Source organism: Dryobates pubescens, chromosome 5, assembly GCF_014839835.1.
Source record: "Dryobates pubescens isolate bDryPub1 chromosome 5, bDryPub1.pri, whole genome shotgun sequence".
Taxonomy (NCBI): Eukaryota; Metazoa; Chordata; class Aves; order Piciformes; family Picidae; genus Dryobates; species Dryobates pubescens.
The window spans coordinates 12,106,742-12,133,520 of record NC_071616.1 but is presented as its reverse complement, the minus strand read 5'-3'; the positions used below and the strand labels follow the sequence as shown (position 1 = coordinate 12,133,520).

At 55.2% G+C, this 26,779-nt stretch overlaps 1 protein-coding gene across 3 annotated transcripts in view; it reads right to left on the bottom strand.

Annotated features, from left to right (window-relative positions):
* LRFN5 (leucine rich repeat and fibronectin type III domain containing 5) overlaps window positions 1–24,486 on the bottom strand; it is a 54,612-nt gene extending 30,126 nt beyond the window's left edge. Inside the window, exon 1 of one of the 3 annotated variants that reach the window (XM_054161618.1) lies at window positions 24,270–24,486. The gene's annotated coding sequence lies outside the window, so the exon portion shown is untranslated. The remainder of the gene's footprint in view (window positions 1–24,269) is intronic. The other 2 variants (XM_054161620.1, XM_054161619.1) reach the window with 2 other exon arrangements.
* Between the last annotated feature and the right edge of the window lie 2,293 nt (window positions 24,487–26,779).

Sequence of the window (26,779 nt, the reverse complement as noted above, 5' to 3'; positions counted from 1 at the left end):
TGCTGCAGCTGGTTTCTGGCTCAAGGATGTTTAACATTTTAATTAGAGAACTTCCACTGCCCTCAGAAGGCAGAAATTCAGGCACAGAAATGATCCTCGGTGTGAAGAGACTTTCCTGGGGAGCCAGGCCAAGGCTAGTTTGGCAGAAATGGGGCTCACAAAAGGGTAGCTCACTTCAACTTGGGCATAAGCCTGCACCTGCCAGCCCCCTGCATCACCAAGGCATGGGGCAGCAGGGTCCTGCTGGAATCCCAAAACCACCCTGGCTCCTCTGGTGCCTCATCCTGGTCCTCCACCACCCCAGCTTACTGGCGTCCCAACAGCACTTCACTCCTCCAACACCCCACCAGCATTTCAGCTTCTCAGGCACCTTGACAACATTCCAGCTCCTCTGACACTCCAAAAGCATCACAGTCCTCAACATTTCACCAGCACCCCAGATCCTCTGGCAGCCTGAAAGCACCTGAGCTGCTTCAGCATGCCAAAAGCACCCCGGTTCCTGTGGCATCCCAGCAGCACTGCAGCACTACCAACACCCTGAATGCACCCAAGTCTTCCAGTACCCCACCAGCACCCCAGCCCTCCAGCACCCTGAAAATACCTCAGTCCTCTGGCACCCCACCAGCGTCCTGGTCTTCCAGTATCCTATAAGCACTACCATACCCCTCCCACACCCCAGCTCCACCAGCACCCCAGCTCCTGGACAGCTGCCCTGGATCTGCCTTTAAACAAGTCATGGATTAAGCAGGTACCTCACTGTCTCCCATGCCAACTGGCCACCCCCCCACCCTCTGGTGCAAGCCTCACTGTTTGGGCTATTCAGGGGAGTGTGACACAGGCATGTTCCAGTCATGAAGCCCCCAGCTTTGGCCAGCAAGCCCAGCCTCCACGTGAGGCTGCTTCTGTGGCGGAGCCCAAAGAGGCTGGGCTGCTGCTGAGCGCCGCTGGTTCACAGCAAAGCCATACGGCCTTTATCTTTATGACCTCACCTCATCCCTCAGCTACAGCTCTGAACACTTTCCAAATGTAATTATCACAGATCACTCTAATTAATCAGGGAAGGGCTGACAGAACAATGCTGTGCCTTTTTGTCTCTTTCCAGATCTAACATCTCGTAGGACAGAGGAAGTAAAACCAACACAAGCAGAGCGGGTTTCCCTTTGGCTGGACAAGTTCAAAACCATCTTCCATGCGATTTTTTTGGAGAAAGAAGAAAACCTTAGCTGCTTTGAGAACTGCTAGCCCAGAGGAGTCATTCTGAAAGGTCTTTTCCCTCCTGTTCTACCTTTTGGTGCTTAAAGAAGACAGCGCCAAACCTGCAGGGCGGGATCCCGTCGGCCGGCAGGGTTTATAGCTACCTCCTGCGCCAGATCACTTAATGGCTCTCTTGGTCCTAATGTTCTTAACTCAGCGATGTGGCTGAGCATTTCAGATAAGAGACATACTTAAGGTTCTGGCAAAGAAGTTTAGATTTTAATTGCTGCTTCAAAGATTGATCAATCGTGCTGCTGCTGCAAGACTGCTCTTGAACTCGGGAGAGGAACGCCGACAGATGGACACCTACACCTCTCCAAGCTCACTCGTACCACAGGTTGAGGCCACTCCTGGCTGGAGCCCTCAGCAATGCCTCCCAAGGGCTGCATACCTGCAGACCTTGGGTTTATGCCATCATCTCCCTGTGGCCAGCTGTACAGGAGCCTGTGCAGTAGCTGCACAGACCATGCCAGCCTCTAAGCACTGCAGCACATGCCCCACAGCCTGTGGTGAGTTTCACAGAATCACAGAATGACAGAATAACAGATTGGGAGTGGCCTCAAGGATCCTCTGGTCTGACCTTTCTTGGCAAAAGCACAGTCTAGATGATGCCTTGGAGAAAACAGATATTGGAAGATCTAGATGACCTTTTCCCACACCTTCCCACAGCATCACAGAATGTTAGGGGTTGGAAGGGACCTCAAAAGATCATCTAGTCCAAACCCCCCTGCCAGAGCGGAATTGCCTATACCAGATCACACAGGAACACATCCAGACAGGTTTTGAGTGTCTCCAGAGAGGGAGACTCCACAACCCCCCTGGGCAGCCTGTTCCAGTGTTCCCCCACAGTGAAAAAAGTTTTCTTTATGCTTCCATGGAACTTCCTATGCCTCAACTTCCACCCATTGCCCCTTGTCCTGTCATTAGGCATCACCAAGAAGAGCCTGGCTCCATCTTCTCGGCACTCACCCTTTATGTATTTATAAACATGAATGAGGTCACCCCTCAGTCTCCTCTCCAAGCTGAAGAGCCCCACCTCTCTCAGTCTCTCCTCAGAAGGAAGATATTCCACTCTCTTGATCATTTTTGTGGCTCTGTGCCAGACTCTCACAAGCAGTTTCCTGTCCACCTTGAACTGAGGGGCCCAAAACTGGATGTGGCCTCACCAGGGCAGAGTAGACAGGAAGGAGAAACTCTCAACCTACTGACCACACCCCTTCTAATACACCCCAGGATGGCATTGGCCTTCTTGGCTACAAGAGCACATTGCTGGCTCATGGTCAACCTTCCATCTACTAGGACTCCCAGGTGTTTTTCCCCTTCACTGCTCTCCAACAGGTCAGTCCTCAGCCTATACTGATACATGGGGTTGTTCTTCCCCAGGTGCAAAACCCTACACTTTCCCAATCTGCATTTCCACTGCTCAGAGGTTCAGCAAGGTACACTCCTGACCAATGGTGAAAGGCAGATCTTGTATTACACCAGGTGTAAACAAAACCAGCCAGGACTGTTCTGCAAGCTGCAGGTTGCCAGCTCAGAACAAAACCCTTCACTAATCTCCAAAAGGAGCACCTCCTTGGGCACTGCTCACTTCTCTGCCCAAGCTGCCCAAGACCTCCCAGCTCCCTGGGAGCAGAGCTGGCACCTTTACCTCTCGCCAGCTAAGGCATCCCATGCCCACCACCCTGCAATGTGCACCCACAGGGGGAGACTCCTGAAGAGAATCACAATCACAGACTTAACCAGTTTGGAAAAGACCTTAGAGATCATCAAGTCAAACCTTTCACCCAACACCATCTAATCAACTAAACCATGGTACTAAGTGTCTCATCCAGTCTGTTTTTAAACACCTCCAGTGATGGTGACTCCACCACCTCCCTGGGCAGCCCATTCCAATGGCCAATCACTCTTTCTGTGAAGAACTTCTTCCTGACATCCAGCCTAAACCTCCCCTGGCACAGCTTGAGACTCTGTCCTCTTGTTCTGTCACTGGTGCAGCCAGGGGCTGCCCTGACCCCCCCCTAGCACTGTCACACAAGGGACCATCACAGCAGGACATCAGCAGCCTCTCAGCACAGACATCATCCAACTCCCATCAGTCACAGCATGGCCGCTCTCTGATGCATCTTACACTGAATGGTAGGGGTTGGAAGTGACCTCTGGAGATCACCAAGTCCAACCCCCCAGCCAAGGCAGGCTCACATAAAGGTCACACAGGAACACATACAGGAGGGTTTGCAGTGTCTCCAGAGATGAAGACTCCACCAACTCTCTGGGCATTTACTTCTTGCATGAGCCTTCCCCACTTTCCATTTCAGAGACAAATGGGAATGGATCCCCTGTAGCTCCCAAGCAGTTCCACAAGCTGTACTCCTGGCTGCATCACCACAGGAACCCTTCTGCTCAGGATGCCTGGGCTCCACCATCACCCAGGGATTTTAATCTGGAGTTTGGGCGTGTTTTGAACTGATTTATTTTCCACCAAACAGATTTAGGTTTAATTCCCTCTTATCTTAATTAATATCAGGAAAACTACACAGCTCCCTTTTCACAAAGGAGAAGGAGCAGCACAATGCAGGAAAAAGCTTGTAGAAACAAGAAACCTCAAACTTTCACCTCAGGTAAATTAGCATGACTTTACCGAGGCTAATTGAGTTACCCTTAAATTATGCACAGGAATCAAAGGAGGTTCTGGGCTCTCCCCAGAAGGCCCTCATTACAAATGCATCACTTCACTCCCAGGCTGCTAGGGATGCACCACTCTGTGATGTGGTTCTTGCCACATCCTCCCCACCCACCCCAGCAGGCCCCTCAGAAAGGAGCTAAACAAGAGGGAGGAAGAGGAGGAGGACACACAGGAGAGTCTGTCACCCACTGACCATCATTGCCCAAGCAGCTGCATGTGGCCCCATGTGGCACCAGCACAGGGAGCAGCACCCAGCCTTGATGCCCAGTCATCTAGTTCTTCCTAGAATGCTCCAGGGATACCTTAGACTGGCCTTCCAGTACCTACAAGAAAGCTGGGGTGGGACTTCTCACAAGGACTGCTAGTGATAAGATGAGGGGCAATGGTTTTGAGCGGGAAGAGGGGAGATTGAGACAGCAGATTAGGATGAAATTCTTTACACTGGAACAGGTTGCCCAGGGAGGTTGTGGATGCATCCTCCCTGAAGGTGTCAAGGCCAGGCTGGATGGGGCCTTGAGCAGTTTTACCTAGTGGAAGGTGTCCCTGCCCATGGCAGGGGTTTGGAACTAATGATCTTTAAAGTCCTTTCCAACCCAAATGATTCCAGACCTTGCTCCTGTACCTCAGAGACCAGTAGACTTACATCAGGGAGCAAGAGAAAGGGACAGACAAACCCAAATGGGACTGCTTGTCCCTGGTGCAGCACTGACAGCAGCCTGCTGCTGGCAGATGAATACCCCACTATCAAGGGACTGGGAAGAGCCAGCTCCACCTAGAGGGACCTCCTGCAGGGTTTGGGATGAAAAATGATCCTTTTCTGACCCTGTGTTGTTGCTGGCAATCAAGAGGGGTGATGGGACAGCCTTTACTGGGATTGATTTTTCAGTCTTTCACCTGTTTGTGCTTGCAGCAGCAGAATGTGGCCCAACTGCACACAGTGGGACAGGGATGACAACAGGGGATCTTGCCACGAGGTTTTTTTAACCTCTGTCCCACTCTGGACTGGCAGAGTTCAGCACAGCAGCGTCCTCAGCAGCAGAAATGGAAGAGCTCAGCCATCCCCAGCATCCACAGAGAGTGGTGGCCAGGTCCTGCAGCACCCATCATCCTGGGGCACCTCATCCCAGACCCTGTCCTCGCTGTAAGGAAAAGTCATCACCTCTAAACCACTCACAGTATCACAGTATCAGTATCACAGTATCACCAAGGTTGGAAGAGACCTCAAAGATCATTGAGTCCAACCTGTCACCACAGACCCCATGACTAGACCATGGCACCAAGTGCCACATCCAATCTCCTCTTGAACACCTCCAGGGACGGTGACTCCACCACCTCCCTGGGCAGCACATTCCAATGACAAATGACTCTCTCAGTGAAGAACTTTCTCCTCACCTTGAGCCTAAACTTCCCCTGGCACAGCTTGAGACTGTGTCCTCTTGTTCTGGTGCTGGTTGCTAGAGAGAAGAGACCAACCCCCTTCTGGCTACAACCTCCCTTCAGGTAGTTGTAGACAGCAATGAGGTCTCCCCTGAGCCTCCTCTTCTCCAGGCTAAACAATCCCAGCTCCCTCAGCCTTTCCTCATAGGGCTTGTGCTCGAGGCCTCTCCCCAGCCTCGTTGCCCTTCTCTGGACACATTCAAGCAGAGCATTCTGTATTCCAGAAAACAGCTTTCTCAGGCAGAAAAGTTTAACTGGAAGCCCAGCTCCTCCATGGCAGGGACACAAACCTCTGCCACCATAAAGGTACCACAATCATTTGCCACCACTTCCATTTCTGCTGCTGGCTGCTGGTTCTTCTCTAAGTTTTATGATGCCAAAGAAAGCAACAGAAAGGCAAGAGCAGCTTCCCCTTTCTGTGGCACCCAAAGCTCTGAATATGCAAATACTTCCTCATGAGCTTAATTTCTGCTGCAAAGGAGTGATGCTAATTGAATTTCTTTAATAGAAACCCTCTCACTGACAACAATGTTCTATTTTAAGGGATTCAAAACTTTAGGTCTTTTTCATTTCCAGCTTTGACATCAAAGTTCTCCCTTTTGCATCTCTGTCTGGCCCTCTTGTGTAGCTCCATAATTAATAATGGGGAAAGAGCCACCCCACCTGCTTCCCTCCTGCACACCAGCCTTGCCTTGAGCCCCACCACTGTTGAAGTCATCACCAGCTGGCCACTAATACTGGAACTGGCTGGAGACAGAGGCTGACACTGGCAGGGCACCACAGAGGAGACTGGCTGTCACATCAGGATCGACCGGGAGCTGCCATTCCAAATGGGACAAACCAGAGGCTGGTGGCCAAGGCCCAGGTCCCTCACTGCTCCTCAGCCGTCCAGGGTCAAACACTGACCCACCACCGCATAGCCTCTGCCACCCTGTGGTACCAGGCTCCAGCTGGGCGTCAGCCTTGCTCAGCCAGGTGGGGACAAACCTCACCAGTCTGAAATGACCCAATGTGCTCCTGAAACAGCCACACTTGGCTTTGCTGAAGGGCTGTCTGCCTCTTCCCACCACTGCCTTCACAGACTCATAGAAACATTTTGGTTGTGAGGCATGTCTAAGATCATCAAGTCCAGCCATTAACCCAGTACTGCCAAGCCACCACTAAACCATGTCCCTCAGCAACACATCCACACAGCTTTTCATTTCCTACAGGGATGTGGACGCCACCACTGCCCTGGGCAGCCTGAGCCAGGCCCTGACAACCCTTTGGGGGAAGATGTTACTCCTCATATCCAACCTAAACCTCCTCAAGGCAACTTGAGGCCATTTCCTCTTGTCCTATCACTTGCTTCTTGGGAGAAGAGATTGGCCCCTGCCTGGCTCCAACCTCATTTCAGGGAGTTGCAGAGAGTGAGAAGGTCTCTCTCTTCATCTTGCCTACTGCTTTCTCCTTTCAGTGTCCAAGCCCTTCCCAATATGGGATGCTGGATCAGCACCTTCTCTCCAGCACTCCACCACTCCAGGGAACCACCCAGCACCCTTCTCACAGCCCCAGCAGCACCTGCCAGTTACAAACTTCTCCCAAGCCAAGATCCACCATAAGGATGGAGTTGCCCAGGCTGAGCAATGCTGAATCAGAAACACAACAGGGCATGAGCTGACCCTTGGGTTTGCTTTTATCTAGTCTTGTCTTGATGACAAATGACAGAACTAGAGGAAATGGTTACAGGCTGTGCCAGAGGTGGTTCAGGATGGATATTAGGAAATGCTTCTTCACTGAAAAGATTATAAAACATTAGAATGGTCTGCCCAGGCCAATAGTGGAGTCACCATCCCTCAGGGTGTTCAAGCAGCATGTGGACCTGGTGCTTAGGGACATGGTTTAATGTTGACCCTCCAGTATTGGGTCAACGGTTGGACTGGATGAGCTTCCAGGTCTCTTCCAACCAGATGTATTCTGATTCTGTAGTCATTGAAAATCATCATGAAACGTCCATGGAAACACATAAACATCCAGTAGCAACAGACCAGCATCTCCCAACCAGCACCAAGAGCAGCCACAGTGGTCTCAGAACCCCACCAGAAGCAGCAGCAACTGCTCAGCCCACTCATGGGGTGACATCTAGACACCACAGCAGCAGGTATGTCCGTGCTCCAGCACAAGGACCTGCTCAGCTTTGACAGTGATGGATGGGCCAAGGAACAACACCAGACAGCAGCAACCCAGAACCACCCTCTTACACTGAGAGCTGTGACCTGGAGGCATCAGCAACAGGTCCATTGCTGTCCAAACTCCACCAGTGCTATGCAGGAGCTGGGAGAGGAGCAGCCACAAGGAGGCTGTTAGAAGGAGCAGGCAGGAGAGCTGCCAGGAACACTGCCCAGAAAAATGGGAGCCCTGCTCAGGAGTGAGGCCTTTAGAACACAAAACTGATCCCTTTGAGCTGAAGGAGAGGAAGGAAGCGAATGCTTGCAATCTACTCCAGCCACCTGCCCCAGGTTGATAACATGGATAAACCTGGTCTGAGATCCTTCACCCTTTGAGGGTGCCACAGCCCTGGAGCAGACTGCCCAGATCAGTAGTGGAGTCTCCTCTGGAGAGAATCCAAACTCACCTAGACAATGTGATCATGGGCAAGGTGCTGTGGGTGACCCTGCTTTAATAGCAGGGATTGGACTGGGTGATCTCCAGAGGTGCCTTCCAACCCCAACCACGCTGGGATTCTGTGAGAGTGCCAGGAAGGAAGAGTTTGTGCAAGCCAAGAGGAGTGGGAACATCATGGAGGGCCCACCAGCACAGCTCATCCGCAAGAGGTAGCCCAAGCCTTGGCCATCCCCTGCCACCTCAGCAAGGATCCTGCTCACCAGCTGAAATCCTGCTCTGCCTCTGAGATCCTACTTGCCCTCCAGGACCCCAAGGACCCTCTCCTCGCCCAAAGCCTCAGATGGATTAACCTGCTGAACCTTGAGTGCCAGGCCAGCTGAACCCCAAGTGCCAGGCCATGCTCCCCTCCTACAGCAGACGCAGGGCTGCTCTCTGGTTGCCTGGTGGGACTGCTCTCCCCAGGAACTGGCCCCAGTTTTGAGGTCCCCAAGGGTGACAGGTGCAGGAGAGGAGACACACAGCTTTTGTCCCAGAGAGTGATGCACCCCATGAGGCAGCCCCTGGCACAGAAGCCTACTGGTGGGAGGCAGGGAGCTGGAGCCAGGCTCAGGCTCAGCTCACCAACCCATAGTGAATGGTCATGCAGAAGCCCCCTGCCCCGTGTGTGTGAGCCTCTGGCTCCGCAGAGTGGGCACCGGGAGCAAGGGGCTGAAGCACAGGGACTGGGCACACACAGGCAACTGCACACAAGCAGATGGGACCAGCACAGCTGGGACCACTGCTCCAGTAACCCAGAGACAAGCTGTGCCATGCAAGAGTGAGAACATCAGTGTTAAACCAACTCAGGGACATAAGCAGGATGCTGCTCTTATTCCTGTCCTAATTTGCTGGGGAACCAACCTCCCTCCATTGTCTTCCCCCTCACTAGCTGGTAGCCAGTCTCCCACCTCCATCCCCCATCACTCACTCCTTCATACACCACCATCTTGGCTACTAACTGCTGCAACACAAGGGTCCCACACTGGTGCAAAGACTTCTTCATGGTAACAAGCCCATGTCCAATCACAGACTCACCCAGCTGCACACTGTGGAAGCAGCAGCAGGGCAGAGGAAAATGAAAACAAGGATGGAAAAAGGAAGGATGTCAGGAGAGCTGATCACTGCCAGCACATGGAACTTGCACCAAGCACCACAGGAATGCTGCCAGGCTGACTGACCATGCAGAGCCCAAGCTTTCACTTCAGCCTTCCAAGGAAATGGGCTCAAATCTTGTCATTTTGGAAAGGATTTGAAGGAGCTGCTTGTGGTTCATGGAGAGAAGGAGCACCTGGGAGCTTTACACCATTTGCTAGCGTGGCAGACATCAGTCCCAGGAAGGCTGTCCCTCCTGCACCCGTCCTCCTCCCCACAACCCCCATCTTCCTGGGGAAAGGCACCAAAAGGACATCTCCTCTGCCATACCGAAGTTGGGAAACCTGCATTTTAACCCCTCGTCTTTGAAGCCTGGTTGCCATGGTTACCACAGAACAGCCTCACAGCAGCTGGGAGATCAGCAGTAATTTCCCCAAAAAAAGTACAGGCTTCTCTCCTGCCATGGGTTGCCCGCAAGGAGAGGCAGGATCTCACCAGCTCACATCCCACAGCCTGATGGGGTGGAAATAAAGGCTGGCATCCTCTCTTTGTGGGCCAGGGCAGCAGCCAGGAGGGCAGTGGGGCCCAGGGCAGCTCCTGCTCCAAAGCATCCCCAGCCACTCTAACCCACTCATAGAATCATAGAATGGTTTGGGTTGGAAAAGCCCTTTAAGATCACCAAGTGATCTAGAATCACAGAATCAACCAGGTTAGAAAAGACCTCAGAGATCATCAAGTCCAACCTATTCCCTAATACCTAACACCTCAGGACAACTAAACCATGGCTCCAAGTGCCTTAACGAAACACCACCATGGCCATTAAACCATGTCCCCAAGTGCCATGTCCACACATTTCTTGAATACATCCAGGGCTGGTGACTACCACCTCCCTTGGGCAGCCTGTTCCAATGCCTGACCACTCTTGCAGGACATAAATTGTTCCTAATGTCCAAACAAAACCTCCCCAGGCACAATTTTAGGCCATTTCCTCTCATTTCATCATTCCATCACTGCTCTCCTGTGCACCCCTGCCTTCCCCTTTTTTTGGCATGGGGACACTTTCTTGGTGGAACCTCCTCTCTCTCCCATACTGGGGTCGCTGCACAGACAGCTGCCATGCTGCTGCAGTTTGGGCTCTCCCTCTGACCGGCAGGAGCTGGCAGACAAGCAAACTCCCCACAAAGCACCACTCAGAATGGGGGTGCCACAAAACAAGAGCAAGCTATCCCAGGGCTTACAAGTTCTCAGAGACAATTCTCCCCTGGTCTGTCCCACACATCAAGCGGAATTTTGGCATGGGATTGCATGGAAAACCAGAGCATGCTTCTAGCCAGCATTCAGTGTTTTGAACAGAGAAACCTACTGGCCTTTCTGGAAAGCTCCGGTAGTCTGGAGACATCTTTCACACCCACGTAGCTCCAGCTACTGGAGTTGTGCAGCCCAAGATTCACAGTATGTGTCTTGCCTGGGGGCAAATTGCCTCTCTCCAAGATTTAAACATCTCCAAATCCACGTAATCAGAATCATAGAACCTTTTTGGATCTTGAAGATCATGGAGTCCAACAATTCTCTAGCTTTACCAAGGCTGGTGCTAAACCACGTCTCTAAGCAGCACATCTCTCTGTCTTTAGCTTCAGTCTTGAGTTACTCCTGTACAATCTTACTCATGGAAGGGATTTCTTCCCTTTCCCACCTAGCTCATTGCCCTGGTGCCACACCTCACAAACACACACCTCTGAGCTCCCCTTCCAGGAGCAGGACCACACAATCACGGAGAGACACATCCACAGCCCTCTGCCTTCCCTGGACTGCTGGGACGTAATCACACGGCCCAGACCTGAAGGGTTCCCCACATTTATGCCCCCACCAGAGGGAACAGATGTTCTAGCCCCTGTTTATATCTCCATCCACACAGTGGCACTCAAGCAGTGGCTCCCAAGCCTGCATTTGGTACCGCAGGCCAAACATGGTGCAGCACCAACAGCAGAGTCTGAGCCAGGAGTGGGATAGGGAGCCAGTCAGCCATGGTCAGTCATATGGGGGTACAAAGGGTACATGCCATGCCCTCAGGCAGACCACAGTTTGGAGACTGTTTGGTGGCACAGTACACTCTGAGCCATGATGAACATTAAATACCCACCTTGCCTTGGAATCACCTCACAAAGGAACAGGGTGGTAAAAGCCCTAACAAAACTTGCTGGTTTAACTGGTGCTGAGCAGGAACTCAGGACAGGTACTCCAGCAAAGCTGCACAGCTGCAGGGGCTGCACATCTGTGCTCTGGAAGAGCAGGAGGGCTAGGCCCTGCTCACCCCTCTGCCACTCCATGTATGCACAGCCCATGCTGGAGCAGTTCCATCTGCAGCTCGTCTTCCCACTGAGGGCACCAGGGCCACAGGCACTGGACGTGCTGGAACGTGTCCAGAGAAGGACCATGAGGATGAGCAGAGGGCTGGAGATCCTCTCCTATGAGAACAGCCTGAGAGAGTTGGGGCTGTTTAATCTGGAGAAGAGAAAGCTCCAAGGAGACCTTATTGTGGCCTTCCAGTATCTGAAGGGGGCCGCAAGAAGGCTGGGGAGGGACTTTTTAGGATGTCAGGTAGTGATAGGACTAGGGGGAATGGAACAAAAGTAGAAATGGGTAGATTCAGATTGGATGGTAGGAAGAAGTTCTTCCCCGTGAGGGTGGTGAGACACTGGCACAGGTTGCCCAGGGAGGTGGTGGAAGCCTCGTCCCTGGAGGTTTTTAAAGCCAGGCTGTATGTGGCTCTGAGCAACCTGATCTAGTGTGAGGTGTGCCTGCCCATGGAATGCGATGATCCTTGAGGTTCCTTCCAACCCTAACAATTCTATGATTCTATGACAACCTGGGGTTCCCCATCCCAGCAGCACCAGAGACTGCAGAAGGTTGAGGTGATGGGTGAGACATTGTCACATCTATCCTATTTTTAACCTATTTTTGAAAAGGGTAGAAAGGAAGACCTAGGAGACTACTAACCTGTCAGCCTCACCTCTGTGCCTGGGAAGATCATGGAACAAATCCAGCTCTGGAGCCCTTAACACAGGAAAGACATGGACTCACTGGAGCAGGTCCAGAGGAGGCCACAAAGATGATCAGAGGGCTGAAACACCTCCCCTGTGGGGAGAAACTGGAGAATCATAGAATGGGTTGGGTTGGAAGGGACCTCCGAAGGTTATCTAGTCCAACCCCCCTGCAGTGAGCAGGGACATCCTCTGCTAGATGACAGCCTTGTCAAGTCTGACCTTGAGTATCTCCAAGGATGGGGTCTCAACTACCTCCCTCAGGAAAACCTGTTGCAGTTTTCTACCACCCTCATGGTAAAGAACTTGCTCCTAACACCCAATCTAAATCTACTCTTCTCTAATTTCAAACCATTCCCCTTTTCCTATCACTACAGGCCTTTGGAAACAGTCCCTCTCCAGCCTTCTTGCAGGCCCCCTCCAGGTACTGGAAGGCCACTATTAGGTTTCCCCAGGGCCTTCTCTTCTCCAGGCTGAATAGCCCAAGCTCCCTCAGCCTGTCCTGTTTCAGCCCCCTGATCCTTTTCATGGCCCTCCTCTGGACCCACTCCATCAGGTTCCTGTCCTTCTTGTGTGGAGGGCACTAGAGCTGGATACAGGACTCCAGGTGAGGTCTTATCAAAGCAAAGAGTCAGAATCACCTCTCTGGACCTGCTGGCCACATTTCTTTTGATGCAGCCCAGGACACCATCGGTTTCTGGGCTGCAAGCACACACTGTTGGCTCATGTCCAGCTTCTCATCCACCAGAACTCCCAAGTCCTTTTCTGCAGGGCTGCTTTCTATCACTTCACCCCTCAGCCTGAATCGATAATGAGGATAGTTCTGACCCAGGTGCAGGACCCTGCACTTGGTCTTGCTGAACCTCATGAGGTTCACCTGGGCCCACTGCTAGAGCTTGTCCAGGTCCATCTGGATGACATCCCATCCCTCTAGCACATCGACAGCCCTGCTCAGCTTGGTGTGCTCTGCAAACTTGCTGTTGGTGCACTCAATCTCACTGTCTGTACTGTCTGTACCACTGATAAAAATAGGAAGCAGTACTGGTCCCAGTATAGACCCCTGAGGGACTCCACTTGTCACCGATCTCCACCTGGCCTTCAAGCCACTGACCACTACCCTCTGGATACAACCATGACTCTCTGTCTCTGCTGCCTCCATGTCTGGGGCAGCCCCCGGGAGGGCAAGGAGCAAGGGCCGGGGAAATGGGACAGGACCAGATCAAAGCCTTAACTGGGCTCACCTCCCGCTAGGAGCTGGAGCAGATATTCGAGGAGGGTATCTGATAGGTCCCCCCAGCCCTGGCTCCCTTGGGCAGTGGTATGCAGTGTGTGGAGCAGACAGCACCAGCTGGGCACTCAGGCCTGGCTGGCGTCCATGTGGTGACATCAGCAGGTCAGGCTGTCGCTAATTGAATTGTACCTGCGTGGCTTAATAAACAAAGAGCCCTCTCCACATTACAGCCATGTAATCCCTTAATTGGTTTGAGCACACGTCCCACAGGGAGTGTCACAAATCCATCAGGGTGCCCCAAGCATGGCAGTGCTGAGCTGCAGAGATAAGGGGTGGCACAGCCTGAAACTTGGCTCTGCTCCTCACCACCCAGCACCCACCTGCTCTGCTCCGCTCCTTGCCACCCAGCACCAGCACTGCTGCCGTGGGCCACACAGGCACCACTAAGCAGGCAAGGCAGACCCTCTCCCCCAGCATGATGAACCTGCCAGAGGCACTCTCCATCACAGGCCATCTGCCCACCCCAGTGTAACTCCACTGCTGCATTGCACACCATGGAGCTGTCCCAGAGCATGCACATGGGTGTCCTTCCAGGCAAAATGGAGTCAGTGAGAGCTGCATCCTCCTGGATCCACACTCAGTCCATCAGATCTCACCAATACAAAGCTCACCTAACTTCCCAAACACACACAAGTGAGGACAGCAGGTGCTCACCACCCCACCCTCTCACCCAAAAAATGCTCTCCTGCTGCACCACACAACTTGCTTACACAAACCTAAACCAAGACTATGTCCACAAAGTATAGCATGCTTTGAAAAGGCAGCAGAGCCCTGGCAGAGGGATGACCATGCTTAGCAGAACCCTGGTATTCTGCCCCCTGACACACTGCACACACAAACATCAGCTTAGGGCCACTCCTCTAGCATAAAAACCCCACTTTCACATCTGGATCACAGAACCACAGAAGAGTGGTGGGGGTTGAGAGGGATCTTTCGGTGTCATCCCGTCCAACACTCCTGCTAAAGCAGGATCACCCACAGCAGGTTGCCCAGGATCACAATGTCCAGGTGGATTTGGAATCTCTCCAGAGAACACTGGAGATCACTCAGCACTGCTTTCAACCTTCACACCACTGGCCAGAAGGAGAAACTGAGGAAGGGACAGGGCAATGTGGCTCAGCTGGCACCCCCACATGCCAGCTGTCTGCCATGCTGCCCTTTACCATGCCATGCTGCACCAGGTGCCATCCACTCCCTGGAGAACACATGTCCTGTTTCAGGGAGATGCCTGGATTGAGTTTGTTGTGTCCAGCACTACAGGAGGAACTCACCCTGCCTGCAGGGTACCACTGATTCTGATCTGTGTGATAACTGCAATACTGCTGCCCTTCACTCTCCTCTCCTGTCCTTCACCTCTCCTCACCCCTCAGTAGAACTCAAAGCACATCACTGGCCACGGGGGAACCCTTTGGGTACCCAATTCCATGCCTTCATTTCAGCTGGTGATGAGGGGGTCCAACCTCTGCATGGCATTCCCATCTTGCTGGCCACAGTTCTGTCCCTCATTGTTATTTGAGCTCTCCGGATGCCATTTAAAAACCAGGCACAGGGGATCAGGCAGGCTCCTTTAACCCTGCTTAGGAGAAATTGAGCTTATTCAGCTCAGCTCTCTGTAGCCCCCAGCGAGGCTGCAGAAGACAATGCCAGCGCCGGTGAGCAGCACGGGCTGCGGTGCCTGGGCAGAGCTGCCGTGCATCACGCGGCCCGGCCGCACGCAAGCAAAGGGCATTTACCTAAGCAGCTTATCTCTCGCTCATCTCTGCGTGCCGCACGGTGCCACGCCAGAAAAGCTCAGTTTAAAACTATCCCCCTAATTTCCGCCCTCAGAAATGAATACAACCGTCGCTGGGAGCTGGCAGGCAGCTGCAGCCACCCCTGCTGACCTCCCCTGGCTTTTCCAGCAGTATTTATCCTGTTCTCCTTCTCTGAGCAGGGAAGGACGTGGGAATCACCTCGGCCCTCAGAAGGTGCTTGTAGAATGTTTCTTAAATAAAACAAGTTGAGCAGCAGTGTCTGACCCAGGGCAGTAATGGGCAATAATGAACACAACAGAAATGTGAGCCTTGGGGAAAGCAACCTGCCGTATCCAGCACTGCATCAAAATGTTCACAGGTCAGGCTGGTGGAGCAGGAGCAGCTCTGGGGTGTGCTCTGCTCACTCACCTACAGCCCAGCACCCAGGCTCTGCCAGGGAGAGAACAGCACAGCACCACAACTCAACACCCAGGGAATCCCCAGCCCTGACACATGCCTTGGACACTTAGCTAGGTGTCACAGCAGATGAACACAGAGGCCACCTCTGCCCCAAGAACACTGACACCCTGCAGCTCCAGGGGCTTCAGGAGGGGAGAAGCAGAGGTGGGCAGCAGCCAGGTCTGCCCTCAGCTCTCCTGGCTGTGTCCCCTCTGACATCCACACCCCCGGGCCCCTCTTGGCATCCCCAGGACAGCAGCAATGGGGCAAGCACTGGGCAGAGCCAGGAGGGTGCCCACCCATGATGAGCAGTCATAGAATCATGGAACTGGTTGGAAATTGGTTGGAATCATAGTTTTGTTTTTACAAACCTCTAAGATCATGGAGTCCAACCTTTAATCCAGCACAGCCATGTCACCACCAAACTATGTACCTCAGCACCACACCTCCAAGTCTTTGAAACCTCTCCAGAGATGGGGATTCCACCACTGCCCTGGGCAGCCTGGGCCAGACCTTGACAACCCTTTTGGGGAAGAAATTGCTCCTTCTGTCCAGCCTAAACCTCCCCAGTGTAATCTAAGGCCTTTTCCTCTTGTCTAATAGCTTGTTATGAGGAAGAAGAGAACAACCCCCACCTGGCTCCAACCTCCTTTTGAGGAGTTGTAGAAAGCCAGAAGGTCTCCCCTCAGCCTCCTCTCCTCCAAGCGCCTCCTCACCAGACCTGTTCTCCAGACCCTTCACTAGGTTTGTTGCCCTTCTCTGGACATGCTCCAGTCCCTTAATGCTCTGTCCATCAGGGCAGGCCAGCCAGAGTCACCACTCAGGGCATGTGCCAGTGCACTGCACCACCCTGCTCCTAGTCAGGCTGGGGACCATAGCAAGATGCCTCCAGACTCTACATTAATGACCAACGGTCACTGAAGACCATCATACATCCCACAAAGAAACTTTCTCCTAAGCTGGCAGCCCCTGCAGAGATGTACTTCACCAGAAACCTCCCGCCCCACAGAGGCACCTGGCACTGCCAATGTTTTATGTCTTTCTGTGGAATTTTGAAGAGCCAAGTCTTTTACAGCAAGCACAACTCCTCCACTGCTTCCAGGAGCTCCTCCACAATGAGGGATGTCAGAGAAGGCCCCACACATCCTGGCAGCACCACTCCTCCAGACAGCAGGGCAATAACACAGCTGAGAGGGCACTGAGCCCAAAACACCCCAAGGCTCTCTGAGAGTCCCTCCACTGCAGAGGCATCACTCACTTACAGACTCAAGTCTACAGAAGCATGTTACAGGCCAGACTGGGAGGACCATACTACCCATGAGCTGGGCCCTCACCAAGGATGCAGTGAGACAAGGAGCCATACTCTCAGCTCCTGCACCAGTTTGAAACACCTCCAGTGGAAGTGCTATACTACAGCCAGCACTGGAGGTACAGGAGCTACGCCCTACAGTGCTCAAGTTTTTATTAAACTATTGAACTATTAAAGAACAAACCCCAGAGGACTGCTTTATGCTGCCAGGAGAAGAAAAGAACCATTGCTCTGCAGCTTTTAATTCCAAAGCCAGTGGAATTCAGGGCCCTGCCACTCCCCTGACCCGGCTGCCACTGGCCTGCAGACCCCCAGCAGCACGCCTGCAGAGCAGCCAGTCGTCCCCAAAGCAGCCACAGCCCTGGCTGAGGCTCATCTGGCCTGTCAGGAGTTGCATCTTGGAGCCTGGTCCAGGCCCAGCAGATCGGCACTGCTGCAGTCAGGCTCCGGTGGGACGGAGATGCAGGGCTGCGGCGTTGGAGGAGCCCTGAGCAGACTGCCCCCAGCAAACAGCTACGTAAGGCACGGTGGCGCTAAACCACGGCAGAGGAAAGGCTGCCTGTGACACGGCAGTACCCAGCAGAGCCTCCGAATCACAGCTGAGAGGGCAACAAACCCCTCTCGCCTTATTCAGACCCGCCCCCACGGAGCCCCAGCAGCCAGGCTCTGCATGGAGCACTGAAGAGCGCTACGGTGCAAACTCAAACACCAGGGCTCACCGCACCCCAGCAGGGCTGTCAGCTATACATGCCTCTCCTTGCTGGGCACAGGCTTCACCAAGGGGTCAGCTCCTAACTCTGGCTAAAACCCTGGGGAACTACCCTGAGGAGCTGAACCCACACCTCACCCACCTGCATCAGGACATCCCTGTGTTCCCAGAATCATAGAATGGTAGGGGGTGGAAGGGAACTCTGGAGATCAAGTCCAACCCCACTGCTAAAGCAGGATCACCTAGGGCTGGTCACACAGGAATGCACTCATGCAAGTTTTGAAAGTCTCCAGAGAAGGAGACTCCACAACCTTTCTGGGCAGCCTGTTCCATGGCTCCAGCACCAAAGAAACTTTGTCTCCTGTTGAGGTGCAGCTTCCTGTGTTCCAGCTTATACCCGTTGTTCCTTGTCCACGAAAAAGAGACCGGCACCTTCATCTTGACACATACCCCTCAGATATTTATGGACATTAATAAGATCCCCTCTCAGTCTTCTCTTCTCCAGACTGAACAGTCCCAGTTTTCTGTCTGTCTTCACAGGAGAGATGCTCAAGCCCCCCAGTCATCCTCATAGCTCTCCATTGGACTGTCTCCAGTAGATCCCTGTCTCTTTTGGACAGCCCAAAACTGGACACAATATTCCTGGTGTGGTCTCACCAAGGCAGAGCAGAGGGGGAGAAGAACCTCCCTCAACCTGCTGGACACACTTTCCTTGATGCACCCCATTGCAGAACTTTTTAGTGCTGTTAAAGAAATACCTTCTCAAATCCTGGGAGCAGCAACATTGTCACCAGGGTACTGAAAACAGATCTGGGGACTTTCTCTGGGTGTGACTTTTTCTACCCTGCTTTTTCTTCCTTGCATGTGTTTTTCCTTGCACATCTGCTTTATAGTCAGTCCTTCTGCTGTGGGAGGCACATGACTGCCCCAGCTCACTGCTGCGCGTTCCTGGGCCAAGCTCAGGCCTTTTGCTTCTCTGTCCCCCTTGGCCAAGCACAGAGACCAGGCAGAACAAAGGGACAGAAATAAATACCCAGGGGGTATCAGGTATCTGGCAACATAATAAAGCTGAGACCATGAAAACTGAAGAGTCTCATCTGTCTCCAATCCAAAAGAAGTCCAACGTGATCTTGACAGAGAAGCCTAAGCAAAATTTCCAATGGAACAGAAAAAACCCTATACCACCTTAAAGAAAAGCTAGCTGATCACGTGTTGCATGGAAATGCTTTGTCAAGTGACAGGTCCTGGTGAGAAACTTCATCTAAACGAGCAACCTCCGAAGCAAGGCGTTGGACAGGGGTTTCGCAGCCTCAAGCAGAACCAGTGCTGGCCACACGCTACACAAATAGAGAGGCATCCACGGAGGTTCCCAAGATGGCACGCATAAGCCAGCTGACAAACTACCTTCTGCATTGTTCAGCCTGCTCAGGGCAAATATTCTTTGTAGAGTTATTTATTGCACAGGCACATGAGAGCAGCTGCCCAGCCTGCACCCCAGCCAGCTCTGGTTCATGGAGCTCAGACCCAGGGGCCAGAAGCGTAGCCTGGGTGCATTGCACCTGTCCTTGGGCTACCTCAGGCATACAGCCACCCAGCTCAAGGAGCTCCTCTGAGAGCCCTCCCTTCACACTCTCCTCACCTCTCTTCCCCTGGGAATACCAATCCCTTTCCTTCCTCTGTAGCCTCAGTCCTCAAAGAACCCTCAGAGAGGTGCCAGAGAAAACAAAACAATTGTCATTGCTATCTCAGGACAGGCGGCAGGCCAGCCTGCTACTCCTATCACCACCAGAGCCCAATGAGGGACCCTGTTTCTTACCTGGGAACACCTCAGAGGTCTCCATACCTTCTCAGGAGCTCAAGCCTTCGCTTGCTCCAGAGAAATGCAGACACAGACACAGGCTCACTCCTCTGCAGCAGGGGTATGTGGGAATGCTTATGATCACCTGGAATTCAGGCCTGGGTCAGTAACACCATGTCCACAGCCATTACCATCCCAGCATACAGTGAGCTCCTGCTTAAACCAGCTCCACCAGGAGCAGTTCCCCAGCAAGACCCACAGCTCTATGGGAATGGCCCACTGACCTCATCCATGAAGAAGAATGCTGCTCCCTCCTCTCTCATCCCCGCTTCCACCACAGGGTGAGTCTCACCTCAGAGGTCCCCCCGGATGGGATGCATGGCAGGAGAACCCAAATCAAAGACACCTGCCAGCTCAAACCTGGGGGCACCAGAAGGTGTATCTGACTAACCAGAAGCAAATGTTTCTGTTTTGTTGCCACATACATGATTACTTGACATACACTTCTAGAAAGAATGGTTCACTCACAAGCAACAAAGCCTGACACTGGTGTGGGTTTGGCTTTCCAGGCTTAGTCACATCTCCATGCTTCTGTTCAACCACATTTCTCCCTGCTGCCCACCTATGTACATGGACGAGATGCTTTTACTTCCAAAGCGTTTCAGGTAGCTGCCTCAAGAACAGGTTTTATTTAAAACACACAGAGACTTGGCTCTTAGCACAAACCTCACCAAATAGTGTCAGAAAGCACATTTTAATAGCAAGATGTTGAAAAGTAATTTTACTACTAGCTAGAAAAGTCTGACGACTGCAAAGGATATATTTAGCTGGGTATAAATAGACAACACTCAGCACTGTCTGGTCAGGGAGTACAAATCTTCCCTAATGCATGGAGTATGCCTGGCCCAGAACGCTTCAGCAGCACTTAGAGGAGCCTCTGCCACTTGGCCAGGGTTCTGCAGCCTGCTAATAGCAAAGCCATTAGAACGATCTTCTGGAGCTGCTGCTTGCTCAGAGAATATTCAAAAGCTGGGTCTGTAAAACCAGCCTGGTACCACATCTGAAAGCAGAGCAGTATTGATAAGCAATGGAAAGCCATTAGCTCTCCAATGCCTGAAACATCTCCACATGCCACAGGTGTGGACAAGCCCTGCAGACACCTCAGGGTGCTCCATCTTCACACAGTACTTGCAGGAACCCTTGCTTGCCAAGCCTGGCCTCTGCATCTCCTTGGCTTTGGGGCAGAAACCACACACTGAGCCATTGCAGTGGCAGTGGCCCACAGGAGATCTGTTTGGGGAAGATCTGGTTTCTTCTTGCCATGCCACTCTGTCATGTTTCTTCTTAGGTTCCCTCATTTTGGCCCCTACACCCATCCTCTTGGTTCCTGGGCTGGGCATCTATCCCTTACCCATCTGTGATCATCTTTGTCCACAGTTTGTCACCACTCATGCCTTTAGTGGCAAACAGGAGTCTCTCCAGACAAGAAGTTGTACAAGTTGTTCAAACCAGGCCCCTAGGAAGCCATCCTGCACAGTGCTCCACCACTGAGCCCAGACCTTCTGCTTGGACCAAGGCAGCAGCCCTCAGCCCACCAGCTCTCACTGGGACAGCACAGTTTGGAGTCCACCTCTGCACATGGTCTGGTGAACAGGTGAACCTGTTTGGCTGTGAGCTCACAGTAGACACCTGAAGCATGCATGGTTAACTTCCACTGACTGCACTGCCATGATCGAACCACTAAGTCATAGAATCATAGAATTGTTAGGGTTGAAAGGGACCTCAAGGATCATCTAGTTCCAGCCCCTCTGCCATGGGTAGGCACACCTCACACTAGATCAGGTTGCTCAGAGCCACATACAGCCTGGCTTTAAAAACCTCCAGGGACGAGGCTTCCACCACCTCCCTGGGCAACCTGTGCCAGTGTCTCACCACCCTCATGGGGAAGAACTTCTTCCTAACATCCAATCTGAATCTACCCATTTCTAGTTTTGTTCCATTCCCCCTAGTCCTATCATTACCTGACACCCTAAAAAGTCCCTTCCCAGCCTTCTTGCGGCCCCCTTCAGATACTGAAAGGCCACAATAAGGTCTCCTCAGAGCCTTCTCTTCTCCAGACTGAATAGCCCCAACTCCCTCAGTCTGTTCTCATAGGAGAGGAACTCCAGCCCTCTGATCATCCTTGTGACCTTCCTCTGGATGTGCTCCAGCATATCCAGGTCCTTCCTGTAATAGGGGCTCCAGAACTGGATGCAGTACTCCAGGTGAGGTCTCACCAGAGCGGAGTAGAGGGGGAGAATCACCTCCCTCAACCTGCTGGCTGTGCTTCTCTTGATTGCAGCCCAGGATGTGATTGGCTTTCTGGGTTGCAAGTACACACTGGTGGCTCATGTTGAGCTTCTCATCCACCAGCACCCCCAAGTCATTTTCTTCAGGGCTGCTCTCAAGTCACTGCCCAGCCTATATCAGTGCTTGGGATTGCCCTGACCCAGATGCAGGACCTTGCATTTGATCTTGTTGAACCTCATGAGGTTGTCATGGGCCCACCTTTCCAGCCTGTTAAAGTCCCTCTGGATGGATCCCTTCCTTCCACAGTGTCTGCTGCACCACACAGCTTGGTGTTGCCAGAGAACTTGCTGAGGGTGGCTCAATGCCACTGTCCATGTCGCCAACAAAGACGTTAAACAAGACTGGTCCCAGTACTGATCCCTGAGGGACTCCGCTTGTCACTGGCCACCACTTGGCCATGGACATTGCTCTTTCTGAAAGCAGAAAGGCAAGCTAATGTGCCAGGAGAAGATTCTTAGTGAGCCTTGCAACTCGAGGCCTAGCTGGCAAGCTCCAGCACGTATTTTGATACAGCCTTACGCATTTAAATGCATTTATTATGCATTTAAACAAATGCACAATCCCCTGAGTGCAGTGTATACTTAGAAATGGAGATGGGGAAGGTGTTAGGCACTGAGAACACTCAGCCTCTGCTATGGCTTTTGTGTAGTATCAAACACAACTCCTGGATCAGCAGTAAGGTCACTGGAGCCTGCTCTGGAGACCACCATCACAGCTCCACTGCTAGGACACACTGTGGTGGCACCATGAAGTACCTGGGGCTGGCACTTAGGTAAAGCCCATGCACAGCCCACCATATGACAGCATAACTGGTCCAGCACATCCTGCCCACTTGGGCAGCTCTGGACTGTGCTCCTGGACACCTCCACAGACAGGATGGGTGCTGCCAGAGCCAGGCAAAGCCCTCCACACAGTCAGACACCCACAGACCCAAACGGTGACCAAAACAGGTCCAGAGACCCCGTATGGATCCACCTCATCCCCACTAGTGTGCTGGCTGGATGTGCTGACCTGAGCAGGCCTGGCCACACCAGTTCCCACCGGAGGATGCTCAGAAGGAAGGAGCCAACAACATGCTGCTGAAGGAACACATGAAGGGTGAGCATGCGTGAGAACAGTCACTCTTGCCAGCATGACGACCAAGGCACAGGGGCTCCTGGCCTGTCCAGCTCTGTGACAGCCAGCTGGAGGCCACCAAGGGCTGGACTGCTGGTCTCCAGTTTCCCACCCCTGTCTGGGCAGTTGGCGAGGTCACATTCATAGCCACAGCTGAGACCTATACAACGTTCTGCTCTGGACGCACAGCATGGTGAAGAGCAGCCCCTGTCCCAGAGACATGACTGGGGAAGAAGGCAGAGGTGCAGGGTGGCACCACGGCTGACAGTGCCACAGCTGGCAGCAAGGGTGGGCGCTGCTCACGCTGGCTCCCACGGCAGACCCTGTGCCTCGCAGGCAGCAGCGCCGAGGAGCTGTCCGTGGTACCACCAGCCCAGACGAGCCCGGGCACCCCGAGCCGGGCCGTACCCACTCCGCTGCCGGGAGTCAGGCCGTCGGCGTGCTCCCGACATCAACATGGCTGCGAGGCTTTCCAGCTCCGCCACAGGCATTGCCATCGCCCCTAAACGGGAACCTTCCCGCAGGAAAAGGCGGCTCATCTTGTCCTACATTTGCCTTCCTGCTGAGTGCTCGCTACCGGCAAAAGGAAGGAAGGGAGAGCCGCGTACCCCATCGCGGGATGCCGGGGACGCAGCAGCTCCCCAAGACAGAAGAGCGGGGAGAGGCGTGTACCCGGCCAGGGGTCCGGTCGGGGCGGCCGCTAGGGGGGCCGGAGCTGCAGGACGCGGAGCCGCGAACTGCCCGGTCCCCCTGGATCAGCTCCGCACCCCACACCGCCGGGGAGCCGACCGCGGCCCCGGCCCCGCGGCAGCTCCAAGGCTGACTCTGCGCAAAGCCCCGGACCCGGGTGGCATCGTCCCGGCACAGGCAGCGCCGGCCGCGCCTCGCCCCCACGGGCGGCACCGCGGGCAGAGATTGCACAGACGCGGACGGCCCCGCCGCGCTCCCGCCCCGGACCCGGCCCGGCCGTGCCGGCGCTTCCCGGTCGGCGGCAGCACAGCGGCTGAGGAGGGATGGGGGGGGCGGCGGCCGCGGCGGCACACGCGGCCCTGCAGCACCCCCGGTACGGGCGGCCGCCGGCGCCGTCCCGCGGGCAGCAGCGGCAGCGCGGGCCGGCCCGTCCGCGGGGCACCCGCCCCGCCGCGCAGCCTCCGCGCCGCTCCGCGCACCCCGCGGCCGCCGCCCTCCCGGGAGGGGCGTCCCGGTACCGCCGCCACCCCCGTGCCGGTGCTGCGGCTCGCGCTGCCCGGGACCCCGCCGCCCCCCGCCTGCCCCCCCCTCCCCCGCGCCCCGCGGGCTGCAATGCAGATGGGGCCGGGCGCGGCACGCACCCCCCCTCCCCCCGCCATTACCTGGCGCCTCCCGGGGAAGGACGGCGTCCGGAGCGCTTCCCCTGCAGGTGCGGCCGAGCTGCGGCGGGCTGCGGGCCGTGGCGGCGGGCAGGCTGGCCGCCTCTCCGCCCTGTGCCGGCGCTCACCAGCCGCATCCTAGAGCGGCTCGGCGGCGGCCCGCGGCCGGGGCGGGCAGGGCAGCCCGCTCGGACGGCCCCATGCGGCTGAGCGGCGGCGCGGCGGGCGGCGGGCAGCGCACATGCACACACGCACGGGCGGCGGCGGGCGGGAGGCGGGGGCGCGGCGCGGGGCACGCAGCGGCGCAGCCCCGGGAGCCCGCTCGCATCGCCCCGCCGCGGGCAGCCGGCCCCGCGCCCGCCGGCCGCTGACCTTGCCGTGTACCTGCGCCGGGCAATCCTCGCTGCGAGTGCTGCCGGCTCCGCGCCGCCAAGGCGGAATCCTGCGCGCCGGGCGGACCGGCGGAGGGGCAGACGGACGAACGGACCGACGGACACGGGGGTGCTAGGGACAGGGGGGCGGCTACAGCGGAGCGGGCGGCGGTGGGGCCATACGGCTCCGCGACCGGCGCTCAGGCGGGGGAGCGGCCGCGGCGGCGGTGGGGGCTGCGGCGGGGCAGGGCGGGATGCTCGGTGCCCGCGGCTCGCCCCGCCGCGGCGGCTGCTGTGCCCATTCTCCGCGCCGCCGGCTGCCGCCCGGCCCCAGCCCCGGCCCCGGGCAGCCGCACCGCTCGCTGCAGCATGGAGGCAGCCGCCGCCTCCCCCGCGCCGGGGCGGGCCGGAGCAGCCCGGCGCCTCCCCGCCCCGCCGCACGCACGGCTGAGCCGCAGCCGCCCGGCCGCCGCGCAGACGTGCCGCCGGGCCGCCCCCCGCCGCGCCGGGCACCGGGCTGCGCTCCGCCGGGCGGGCAACGGCACCGGGGAGCAGGCGTCGGGCTGCGCTCCGCCGGGCGGGGATCGGGAAGCGGGCATGGGAACCGACATGGGCACCAGCAAGGACAGGGGCATCAGCACGGACACACCTGCGCCTGCCCCGCCACGCCCGGGCTGGGCTGAGGTGACGGGGACCGAGCGGTCCTCGGGGCTCACCAAGCGTCCCTCCGCCAGGAGCTCCGCGGGGATCAGCGCCGGGGCGGGCGGGACGCGGCCCCGGACGGGGGACAGTGCGAGTGCGCTCGGGTTTGACCTGGTTCTTTATCCCGCAAGCGCAGAACCAAGCCGGCGGCGGCAGGAGCGGACACGGGGCAGCGAAAGGGGGCTCGTCCCTGCCCTGTATGGCAGTGGATCGGTTGCCGTGCACCTCCGGGAGGCGGGCAGCTGCCTGCTCCTTCCTTTACACTTTGATCGTTCTCTGCCTGCACCCTGCCCGGCCTTGGGACACCTGGCCCCAGACACCCGCCTTGCAGAAGAGGAAGATCCCGGCAGAAGAGGAAGGCTGGGTCAGCTCTGGGGTCAGTCTTTGGGAGATGTGGAGATGCCCAGGTCGCTGTCTGTCCCCAGGGATCCCGGACGAGGAGACAGACCCTTCCATGCTGTCTGGTGCCTTTCTCTGGTGCTCCTTTGTGGGAAGGTGCTGGTGATGTGGAAGGATCCGCAGCAGAGGAATGGTTCTTGCAAAGCCTTGAAGAGGAGCAGAAGGACCTTGGCCTTAAGGGAGGCGTGGGCACCCACCTTGGCAATGGGCCCCATCTCCTTGGACAGCCTCCCTCTGGGTTGCCCAGGGCTGCCCATCTGCCAGCCCACGCACTCAGGATGATCTCTGCTGCTGCTGGAGAAGCACATCAGGCACAGAGAAGAGTTCATCAACTGCTCAAAGGGATGCTGCTGGGATACACTGGTGCTTTGCTGGGAGACATGTGTGGGGAGCCCCATCCCAGGAAAAGGAAGCAGTGACAGTCCTTGCCTCTCTGCTGATCCTGTGCAGAAGACGTTTGTGCCCCAGGATGCAAAGTCTGGTCTCAGTATGGGTGAGAAAAAGGAACACTGTAGTGCTCCCAGGAGACCTTTCCTTGCAAACTCCAAGGTGGGAAGGAAGTTTGGGTTTGTGTTCTCCGCAGCAGCCTGTGACCGTGGTCTAAGGACAAAGGCGCCTTCCAGAGCAGCAGCCACCCTCTGCCCTTCTGACCACCTCTGGCACAGCCCAGGGCCTGGCCACCAGACTGGGGCTTCTAGGTTAGTGCTCATCTGCAGTCACAGCTACTGTGTCAAAGAGCTGGTCTGGGACATTACAGGGGTAGAGAGGCTGGAGTGGTGGTGAGGGTGGGGAACTAGCCTGAATCTCCTGCTCTCCTGAGGGAGCGCTCATGTCATTAAGCTTATTGTGTCAAGGTTGGCTCTGAGGTTCCTCTCCCTCACACACAGCTGTAGCTTGGCTGTCCTCAGGAGCTGGAGAAGATCTTGTGCTCGGCCGTGATTCAGCTCCCACAGTGTGCTTTCCTCTGGAGAGAGCAAAAGATGCTCTGTGGCACAACGTCTGTTACCTTAGCTGATGTCTCCCAGACCAGACAGCCTTTCT